Genomic DNA, 12021 nt, shown 5'->3' on the forward strand with positions numbered 1-12021 from the left:
TGTTGTCCTGGTTATGGCTTTGTTGGTTTCCCCACCTAAAATTTGGGTGGTTTTTCCAACCTGGGTTGTATGTCTTAGAGTTTGGATCATATGGTGGTCTGAATGAGTTGTTCACATAATTAGCTTGTTTCTAGTCACCTTCAGATTTTGATGCACTTCCTTCTTGTTGAGGAGTTTGGTCTTGAATGGCTGAGATTTGATTAGCCTCCATCTTCTTGGTTAAGGCTGCTATTTGTGCTGCAATTGCCTTGTTTTGAGCTAACAAGGCATCCACAGAATTGATTTCTAGCACTCCTTTTTTCTGATTTCTTTCTGAAGCATAGAAATACTCATTTTCGGCTACAGTCTCGATGACATCTATGGCTTCTTCAATGGTTTTCTTCTTGTTGAGTGAGCCTCCTGAAGAATGATCCACTGCCTTCTTTGATTCATAGGATAGCCCTTCATAGAAGATGTGTAGTTGTATCCACTCATTGAACATTTCTGGTGGGCATCTTCTTGTCAAATCTTTGAATCTCTCCTATGCCTCATAGAGTGTCTCACCATCTTATTGTCTGAAAGTTTACACCTCAGCTCTTAGCCTGTTGATTCTTTGTGGAGGGTAGAATCTTGCAAGGAATCTGTTTACAACATCCTCCCATGTGGTTAGGCTCTCCTTAGAAAATGATTCCAACCACTTTGCTGCCTTATCTCTGAGTAAGAAAGGGAGCAAAGGTAGCTTGTAGATGTCCGGGTGTACCCCATTGGACTTTACAGTATCACATATCCTCAGGAATGTGTTGAGATGTTGATTTGGGTCCTCTTGGGTACTTCCTCCATATGAGCAATTAATTTGGACAAGGGTGATGAGTTGAGGTTTCAACTCAAAATTGTTAGCATGGATTGTTGGCTTTAGGATGCTGCTGCCACAATTTCCTGGATTTGGGTTGATATAGGGAGCCTAAGACTCTCCTTTCTTGCCCAACATGATTGCCAGCTTCCTCTCCAACATGGTTGTGTGCTTCTTCTTTCATGGTGGTTTCTAGATCTTCCTCCACCTCTTCTTCTTCAACTATGCCTTTGCCTCTAGCCTCCCTCCTTAGTCTAAGGAAGGTCCTCTTGGGTTCACTATCAAATGGAGATACAGTCTCTCCCCTTCTACCTATCATACACTTAGCAAATAACAAGCAGAGAACAAGTGAAGTGAAAGAAAATCTTGTTGGGATTAGTGGTTAGCTTTGTTGATACAATTAATCAAACAGTTAGAAGGATGGAAATATGGGTAATAGATAACTAAAAATAAAAATAAAAAAGAAGAAATAGAAATCAGAGTAGAGATGAAATAAAAATAAAAGAGTGCTAAAAAAATAAAATAACAAGGAAATTAAATTACTTAATCTAGTTCTCCAATCAATTTCATCACTGTCAAATTTAAGCCAATCCCCGGCAATGGCACCATAAAACTTGATGAGTCCAATTCACACCCCCATTCAAAAAAATGGTGAATCGGATCTTTTGGCAAGCCCACCAAAATTATCGTCAAGTAATAACCTACAGTGGAGTGGGATCGTATCCACAGAGATTGGCAAATTTGAGCAGTTTTAATCAATTGATGAATTAGTCAAGCGGAACAGATAGATTGTGAATTGCAGAATTATAAATGGCAGAAATGTAAATGGCTAAAATGTGAAGGAAAGCAATAAAGTACAGAAATGGAAATAACAGAATGTAAAGTGCAGAATCATAAATGACTTAATTGTAAATGGGAATGGAGAATTGCAGAATGTAAAAGCAAGCTATAAAGAAAGTGAGAGATAAGAGTAGGGAAATTTATTGTGATCAGGAGATGTTGTTTCTTTGGATCAATTTCAGCTTATATCCTCTTCAATCATGCAACTCATTGACCTCTTGGAAATCATGATTGATTGAGCCCAATCCCTTGGTGACTCAATCTCTCAGATCTTGATCAATAGCCAATTTCTTGGTCTAATTGTTCATGAAGAGAGATATGCTTGGTCCCTGATTATACCATACATCATCATAGGTCCAAGTAGAGGGAGGATTATATGTCACCATATCCAAACACCAAAACCCAGATCCTACTCAAGTGTGAGAAGGGATTTCAAGCATGGTTTCATGTTTCCTTTCCCAAGGTTCCCATGAAACCCATTTTGCATTCAATCTCTTTTCCAAGATAATTGAACAGTAAGCATTAGAAACAAAATTCCTTCTAGCAAATCAAAGAGAAGATGAAGAGAAGAAGAATTTCACTATCATCAATCCATCAAGTACAACAGAGCTCCCTCTCTCAATGAGAGGGAATTTAGCTACTCATAGCTCAAAGAAAAGTACTCAAAAGTAAAGAAGATAGTGAAGTGTAAAAGTGAATCTAAAACTAGTCTCTCTAACTGCTTACCCCCTCTTCAGCACTGCTTGGGGGTATTTATACTACTCCTAGCTTTTAAAATAAAAGAATTACAAAAGTGAAAAAAAAAAGGAAAATTACAATTTGGATGGAAAAGAAACTCAATAAGCGTGACTTCCTAGCTGGCGTGTGGCTGGCGCTTTAGTGGCGTGTCACGTGCTCCTCCAATTCTGGCTTGGCGTGCCACGCCCAGTCCCTCAAGTGGCACGCCCTTCTTCAGTAACATCCCTGGCGTGCCACGCCTTCAAGCTCAAGTGGCACACCCAGGGTCTTTTAATGCCCAAGTAGCATGGCGTGCCACGCCTTCGAGTTTAAGTGGCACGCCCTAGCCTCTTTCCTCTTCTTCTTGCCTCTGGAAACTTGAACTAGCATGGCACGCCCAGGGTCTGGCGTGCCATGCCCTTGTTGCATGCTTGATCAAATGCTCTGGAAAGTTTAACTAGCGTGGCACGCCCAAGGACTGTCGTGCCACACCCTCTGTAGGCAAGTGATTCTTCTGTTTGGCGTGCCACGCCACGAACTCAAGTGGCATGCCCCAATGGATTTTGCTTTCTGAATGACAATGGCATGCCACGCCTGGTGTTCAAGTGGCACGCCCAAGTGCGGAATAGTGGATGGCGTGCCACGCCCTCGACACCAAGTGGCACGCCCATGTTTTTGGCCTCCTTCATCCTCTCTGGAAACTTGTACCAGTGTGCCACGCCCTTGATCTTGCCTTGGTTCCAACAGCTGGCGCGCCACGCCCAGCACTCAAGTGGCACGCCATAGTGAGATTCTTGGGCTAGCGTGCCACGCCTTCGATACCAAGTGGCACGCCCAGCCCTTGCTTTGGCCTCTTTGTGCATTGGCGTGCCACGCCTAGTTCCTCAAGTGGCACGCCCAAGTGAGAATGAGAACCTGACGTGCCACTCCTTCGACCTCAAGTGGCACACCCAGAACTCTTTGGCCTTCAGCCCCCTTCTTTGGAATTTTGTACCAGCGTGCCACACCATGCTGTTCAAGTGGCACGCCCATGCATTTGTAGACTTCTCAAGCTTGGCGTGCCACGCCTGGTTCCTCAAGTGCCACGCCATAGTGATGGTTCCTCCTGAAGTGATGAGCTGGCGTGCTACGCCCCTTGGCTCAAATGGCACGCCCATAGTAGGTGATGGGTTAGGCGTGCCACGCCCAACCTGGCGTGCCACGCCCCTTTAGTGTCCTCCATTGTTGCTCTCTGGAACTTTGTACTAGCGTGCCATGCCCATGTGAATGCTTGAGACTTCTCCTCTAGAATTTAGTACTAGCGTGCCATGCCCAGCTCCTGGCGTGGCACGCTAGTTCATTTTTTGTGGCGTTTGCTCCAAGTGGCACGCCAGTTTCACACGCCCAGCTTCTTTGTTGCTTACTTCCCATTTTTGATGTCTTTTTCACCTGAAATTTAGCACAACTCATCTCAAAGCAATGTACCATAATATTCATGAATTAATGCATGAATTGTAATGATCAATTGAGATTTATGCCCTTTCATGGTCCTCTTTATGCAAGAAAGAAAGGTAGATGATGCAAGTCATCAGCACGCATGGATGTGGACAGCTGGAAGTGGCGCGCGAAGATTGGCGCATCCGCGCGGATTAGAGAAATCCACACCGCCGCGCACGCATACGTGGCGCGCACGCGTGGGTCACAAAATCAATCGGCGCACAAGCACGCATGGCGCGTACACGCGACAAGCTGCACGTGACCTCATTAAAGGAAATCGGCAATTTCTGAGGCTTAAGAGGGCCAAATTCAAGCTGGTTCTGCATGGAAAAAGACCCAAGGATGCTAGGGGGAAAAAGGGGATAAATCATTCACACTAAGACACAATTTTTAGATTTTTTGGTTTTTGTTCTTCTAGAGAGAGAAACCCTTGTTCCTCTCTAGATCTAGCTTTGATTTGATCTTTCCTTGTTGAATTCTGAATTGGATCTTGTTAATTACTAGTTTTAATTGCTTAATTTGAATTCCTTAGTATAACTTTGTTTAGAACTTGTGTTAGTTTTATGTTTTCTTGTCTATTGTCATTTTATACCCATTCCATGAATCTTGTGAATCTTGAATTGTTAATGATACATTGATGATTTTCATGATCAATTGTGTTGTGTGAGTGATTATATGTTGATAATTGTTAGTGGGTACTTGTTAATTTCAATTTGATTGCAATTTGAATATGTCTTTTAGTAATGCTTACCATGTGTTTGATGAAATATTTTCCTTGATTATGGTGTAGTTCTCTTTACTCTTGGCCTAGGTTAAGGGAATTTGGTAAAGTTGAGTCATTGGGTCTAATGGATTTGATGATTTGGGAACCCTTAGTGGTCAATTCGATAACCATTGACACTAACCTACTACTATGTCAATTAGTAGTTAGGTTGGACCTTATGAGTTGATGTTGACTAAACCATTTAATATACTTCAAGTATAGAAGTAAACTTAATGAGTTTGGTTCCTCATAATTGTCAAGATATGGTTATTAGACAATGATAGTGACCCCAATTCCCATGTCTAGCCAAGAGTTACTTTTATCATTCATATTTGAAAACCCAAAAATCCTAATTGCCTTGTCGTAGTTATAGTTACTTGTTTAGTTTAGAGTAGATTTATATTGGATGTTATCTTATTAGTTTGGAATTGCTCACATCTAGCTTTAGTCACTTGAATTAGTTTCTTGCACTTCAAGATTACTTGCTTGTTAGGATTCCTAGTTTAATTTCTTGCTCATGACTTGTAACCCCGGAATTCTAACCAATGTTGATGCACATGTTTGCCCATTCCTTGTGAGACGACCCGAGGTTTGAATACTTCGGTTACTTTTATTGGGGTTGAACTTGTGACAACCAATTCCTTCGAAATTTGATTCGCGGATTATTTGTCGGTTGAGGGCTATACTTGCAACGCGAAAATCTTGTGAATTTCCTTACCGACGGTATCCGTGCCATCAAATTTTTGGCGCCGTTACCGGGGAATGGTTGCAACATATGCCTTGATATTGGTTATGTGAATATGTGAATATTGTAGATAGTTTACTTTCTTTCAATACTTAGATATAGTTTAGATTTCTTTTGTATGTGTGCTATGACTCCCAAGTTTGATGACTCGGTCTCAATAGAATTCTAGCTTAGCCGAGTTTGACCCTGAGATTGAAAGAACTTTGTTACACACTCGGCAAGCTAGACGGCGGTTGGACTATACGGCTAGTACGTCGGCCTCTCTTGAGGAACATACTGAATCACTAGACGGTACCGAGAGTGACTTGGAGTCCGCTACTTCATATTCTTCTGTTGGAACTACTAATACATCTTTGCATCCCACAGGTGAACCATACATGGCAGAGCCACGACGGATCACTTTGCATGAGCAAGGGGCTCCGGATATCATACTTCAACCTTTGCAAGCAAAGTATTCCAACCTTGATCCAAACTTTAAGTTGAAGAGTAGCTTGATACATCTACTTCCTAAGTATCATGGGTTGCTGGTCAAGACCCCATCCGACATCTAAGAGATTTTTAAGTTGCTTGTTCTACGACTCGAAGGCATGGAGCCGATGAGTTGGCTATTATGGTTTTTGCCTTTCCTTACCATAGCAGGAGAGTTCTTACCACAGCACCGATTGTGCGAGGCCCCAACTGGACGCTACCATTCGAGATAATATGCGATGCGTCAAACCATGCTGTAGGTGCCGCGCTTGCACAACGCGATGTCGTGAGCGACCAAGGATCCCACTTTTGTAACAGAAAAGTAGAGGCACTGCTCAAGCGCTATGGGTTATTGCATAAGTTTGCCATTGCTTATCACTCACAAACCAACGGACAAGCGGAAGTGTCCAACCGAGAAATTAAGAGAATTTTTGAGAAAGTGGTAAACCCACAAAGGAAGGATTGGAGCCTCCGGCTAGGAGATGCACTACGGGGGTATAGGACGGCCTACAAGACTCTGTTAGGGATGAGTCCCTTCCGAATTGTCTATGGTAAGGCATGCCACCTTCTGGTGGAGATTGAGCATAGAGCCTATTGAGCGGTAAAGCAGTGCAACATGGATTTAACCAAGGTAGGTGTGGCCAGGAAATTATAGCTAGAGGAGCTCGAGTGTTTGATGAACGAAGCATATGATAATGCCTGGATTTACAAAGAAAAGACTAAAGCATTTCATGATCATCACATCCGGAAGAAGGATTTTCAAGAAGGTGATGAGGTTTTCCTCTACAACTCGGGGCTTAGAATCATGCCTGGCAAGCTCCGTTCTAGATGGGAAGGACCTTTCAAGGTGAAGGAGATAAAGCCCTATGGAGTGGTGGAATTGTTTGATCCTAAAAGTGAAGCAACTTTCAAGGTGAATAGACATAGAGTGAAGAAGTACCATGGATACAAGTTTCCAAAAGAGCTAGAGGTGTTCCTACTAACGGATGCACCTAGAGGAGGACAAGCTTGAGCGACTGACCGTCCAACTTAAGGACGTTAAAGAAAAGTGCTTGGTGGGAGGCACCCCACTGTGGTAAGATCTTCCTTGTGTATACCTTCTTGCTTTTAGCTCTAGATTTTTGTAAATTTTGTGACTTCTTGATGTTGTTGATTGCTTAGGGATGCTAGTTTTGTTGATCTTGTTGGATAACTAGGATGTTTATATAGATTTCATCATTTTGGGTATGGATGAATTGTTGAAGTAGAGAGAATGCTTTGTTTTAAATAGTGTATAAATTTGTGAGTGTCTCTTTGACTACTAGCTTAAACACCTACCAAGAATGTGTTAGAATAGCCCTTTTTATGTTGTTTAAAAAAAAGAAAAAAAAAGAGGGGGCAAAAAAGGGGCATTCGCGCGCGAGCGTGCTGTGCGCGTGCGGGCCGGTGGTGCATTTTACACTCCTGGTACAAAAACCAGAGAGTTATGCCCACCTTGTGCCCACTTCGTGCCAGGCACCCACGCGCAAGCGTGCGTGACGCCTACGCGCACCTCCCCACTTAGCCATCGACGCGCAAGCGCACTGTGCGCGCGCGCGTCGGTTGTTCCATATGAACTCCCTGGTACAAAAACCAAAGAGTTGTGCCATATTTGTGCCTATTCTGTACCCACACTGACGCGTAGGTGTACTTGGCACGTCCGCACCGGTCGCAAATTCGATCAAGCACGCGTCTGCGCATTGTGCGTGTCCGTGCCGCCTGTGCTGCATGCCACTCTGGACAAATAACCTGAGAGTCAGGCCCACTTCGTGCCAACTCTGTGCCAGGGGCACAGTTGTCATCGTGCGTACGCACCCTTGACGCGTATGCGCCCCTCGCTCAACCCTCTTCGACGCGCTAGCACACCGTGCGTGCGCGCGTCGATTGCGCGGCCCAGTTTTAAACCTAGCGCGCCCTGTCTCTTCCCTCTTTCTCACCTCTTTTCTTATTTCCTTTCTTCTTCTTCTTCCTCCATCACCTATTCCCTTCTTCTTCTTCTTCCATACTTCACCACCGTCTCCGGCTACTCACCGGCGACCATCACCACCACCACCACCTCCGGTGGCACTACATCTTTTCTCTCTCTTTCTCATTTTCACAAAAAGAAAACTCCACCTTATTCTTCTACACTTCTCAAGGTTCTACTTCTTCTATATCTCATCTCTTACTCTCTTTGCATAGTCTTCTTTCTCTAGTTAGACGTTTCTTGTTGATTCACTTTTTTTCTCTTTTAGTTGCATGATTATACTACTTGCTTTTTGTTTGTTTACTTTTTCTTTTTCTTACTTTTCCATGGATGTTGAATTTGAGTTTTAATTTGCTTTAATAGATTTTTTTGTTGCTTTCATTATCTTTGTCAGTAGATGATGTTGTGTGATGATTGATATTTCATTTTGGGCTTCTAATTGGTTGAATATCTCATAATTGCTCATTGCTTGATAACTGCGCACCAAGTGTTCGAGGAAATGCACAAATGCCATTTTGATTTATTTTAGTCATATACCTTCAATTGGGTGCTCCTCCTCACTCACTTGCTCTATTCTAAGTGCATTAGGTCCACTTTGCTTTATGCTTGCTAATTAGTTACTCATTGAACATGACTTGCTCTTTGTTATGGATTCTTGAGATTATTCTTCTCATGCCATATTGCATGCTTTACTTCCTCTTGCATCCCATGCCAAGTGTTGTGACCCATGCCTCTTTACTCATTTTATTACACAATTTCTTTTGGGCACTACTTCTCACTTGCATGTTTTTGTTGAGATTATTTTTTGGGTTTAATGTTTTCCCTCTTTCCCTTCTTTTTTCAGGATGGCCACCAAGAAAGGCAAGGAGAAAGCTTCAAGGAAACCAGCCACAAAGTGGGCACCCCAAAAGTCACCCTCCAGGGTGCATCCTGCAATAGGAGCCAAACCCCTATCTAAGAAGGCGAAGGCACCAACTCCTATCGATAGAAAAAGAGAAGAGCAAACCGGCGAAGGATTCTTCAAGGTTCCCCAACCGCTTCTGTGAACTTGTGTTTCCCGCCATGGTTGAGAGGAACTATCATGCTGAGCATCTACTCGCTGCGCCGGACAAGGTTGCTCCTTGTATTCTACCCCGCATTGAAGAGCGAGGATGGGAGTTTCTTCTGCAAAAACCACGGGAGATCAACCTCTCATGGGTGGTAGAATTCTACACTAACTACCATCTTCCCTCTCTTCAATCGGTATTCATGCGCCGGAAGCAAGTCTTAGTTTCAGAAGAGGCTATTCAGCAAGTGCTTAATGTCTTACCGATACCGAATGACATGGATGGTAACCAATAAGTCTTACGTCAGCGTGAAGAGTTTGGGTTTGATTGGGACTCGATCCTTCGAGTCATTGCTAAACCAGAGACATTTTGGACCCAAGGTCGACTCCGGATGCGGCCCAAGTGCATTGATGCACGTTCCCTCACTGTAGAAGCTAGAGCTTGGGCCCAGATCCTATCCCACTATGTGCTACCTAGCACCCATAAGTCGTCCTTCACAGCGGATCTCGCCTTGCTTGTTTAGTGTGTTCTCACAGAGAGACCAGTGAACATTCCGCTTTTTGTCAAGCAAGCGATGGGTCAAGTCCACGCCCGTGGTAATTTGCCATTTCCAGCATTGGTATCTGATTTAGTTGCTGCTGCGGGTGTTCCTTGGGAAGCCAATGACACAAAGGCTATAATTCCGGCTAAGGGCGATGTTGTCCCAAGCGAAAAATACTTACAGCTTCCCATGAACAACCCTAGCCTTGACATAGCCGCTCCACCTATTTTTCCTTCCACCTCATCATCACCACCACGAAAAAGATCTACCCATCAAAGGATAGAAGATCTACACTGGAAGATTGATAGATATGAGCGACGCAACCAATACCGATACACTTACATCAAAAAGCTTCTGCGTTGTGTTACCCCTAGCATGGAGGAGCCTGAAATATTCACATCCACCTCAAACCCAAGTGATGGGAGCTCTTATGAAGGGGATAGTGAAGGTTTCGGTCCCGACCGCCCTTTGTGCATTGTTAGTAGCATGGAGGACCGTGCTAAATTCTAAGTGTGGGGAGGTCGTTCGACCGATCTCCATGGGTAACAACCTCTTCCTTTCAATACCCATGGATTTATCTTTTGCTTAGTAGTTAGTACATTGCATGTGTAGTTAGTCTTGCTTGTAAATACTCCTTGCAAGATAGTTAGTCTCTATAGAGTTACTTGGTCAAAATAATGACTTCTTCCCTAAGAAACTATGATTTCGGGGTACCTACCAATTTTGGAAAAATTTTTTGCGGTAAACTTGCTTTAAGAATGTATTTTGGAACATAGTGACTGAGCTAAGAACACAAACATGTAAGTTTTGATCCTATTGTATGGTTATATCTTCTAACCACTAGTTCTCATTCTTGTGTGCATTATTCTCTCTCTATGATTGCAATCCTTGCTTTGTTTGATTTTATATGTCCATTACTTTGTGTATGAATGCATTTACATGATTGAGGCCATCATTTCAATAATCACTTTTCCCAAACGGCCTTAACCCTTTTATCTACCATTGCTAACCAATTTTGAGCCCATGATAAACCCTTTTTGTTCTTAAATAGAGCACATCAACAATCCTAAGTGAAAAATAATGAATGTCCCTAGATTTGAATCCTTGATTAGCTTAGGTAAGTGAAGGTGTGTATCATTCAAATGGGAGGGTGTACTTGGGAATTCGGGTAGATGTAAAGGTGTGTATTTGTAGTTGTAAATGGAAATTCTGGGATTTGGAAACATATTCATGTATTGAATGATTGAACCATATACATTGAAACTTTTGTACATGAAACCCCAAGAAAAAGGGGACCAAAAAAAAAAGAGAAAGCAATGAAAGGGGACAAAAATGCCCCAAGACAAAGTGATAATAAATGCATATGAGATGTGAATTGAAAGGAATGCATGAGTATGCGAAAAGTGAAACCCATGGGTAGCTAGGTATTGTATTATAGTTGTATAGGTTGTTCTATGTGTCCAGTGGGATCTTAAGTTAATCGAGGATTCAAATTTTAAGCTCACTTGACCATATACATCCTTACCTTCACCCTAGCCCCATTACAACCCATGAATAAGACCTCATGATACTTGTATACATGCATTAAGTAACTGTTGATTGTTAGATGAAAGACAAATCTTGGAAAGCATGATTAGGAGAGGATTGAGTGACGAACCCTATACACTTGAGCGAGTAAAGCGGATACACTTCCGGTGAGGGTTCGATACTTAAATCCTTGTTCCCGGCTTTCACAAGCGTTCATCTAGCAAGTTACATGCACTTCATAGTAATGTTCAAATTGGTAGGATATATGAATTACATATCATTTTCAACCCGTATGCTCATATGTGTCTTGGAGAATAGATTTACCCTTGAACAAGTAGATAGATGATTTTATATTAGTTGCATGCATTCATTTAGGAAATTTGCACTTCTAAAACCCTTTTCTTACCGTTATCTTTGGTCTTTTTATTTTTATTTTTTTTATTTTAAGCATGAGGACATGCTTGGTTTAAGTGTGGGGAGATTTGATAAACCCCAATTTTGTGGTTTATATTGTATAAAATTTGGGGGGTTTTGTCAATATTTTTCACACTTATTCACAAGAATTGCATGGTTTTGTGTTCTCTTCCTAATATTGCTTCATGATGAAAAACATGCTTCTTTTGCCTTAAAATTGCTATATTTTGATCCTCTTCTATTACCATTCGATGCCGTGATGTGTTTGTTGAGTGATTTCAGAATTTATAGGGCAAGAATGGTCTAGAAGAGAGAAAAGAAGCATGCACAAGAGGAAGGAACATGAAGATTTGGATTTTGGGAACTTCAGCATGGGCGCGCACGCGCACCTCATACGCACGCGTGGATGTGGACAGCTGGAAGCGGCGCGCGAAGATCAGCGCATCCACGCGGATTAGAGAAATCCACAGCGGCGCGCACGCGTACATGATGCGCACGCGTGGGTCACAGAATCAATCGGCGCGCACACACGCATGGCGCGTACGCGCGACTAGCTGCACGTGACCTCATTAAAGGAAATCGTGCCTGGCGATTTCTGAGGCTCAAGAGGCCCAAATTCAAGCTGGTTTTGCATGGAAAAAGACCCAAGGATGCTAGGGGGAAAGGGGGGA

At 42.8% G+C, this 12021-nt stretch overlaps 1 non-coding gene across 1 annotated transcript; it reads left to right on the top strand.

Moving 5' to 3' along the window:
- Positions 1–475: 475 nt before the first annotated feature.
- Positions 476–583, top strand: LOC148548192 (small nucleolar RNA R71). The gene has a single exon (XR_015897762.1). It is a non-coding gene; the product is annotated as a small nucleolar RNA R71 (small nucleolar RNA).
- Positions 584–12021: the final 11438 nt, after the last annotated feature.

The sequence above is a fragment of the Arachis ipaensis genome, chromosome B8, assembly GCF_059453495.1.
Source record: "Arachis ipaensis isolate K30076 ecotype BB chromosome B8, ASM5945349v1, whole genome shotgun sequence".
Classification (NCBI taxonomy): domain Eukaryota; kingdom Viridiplantae; phylum Streptophyta; class Magnoliopsida; order Fabales; family Fabaceae; genus Arachis; species Arachis ipaensis.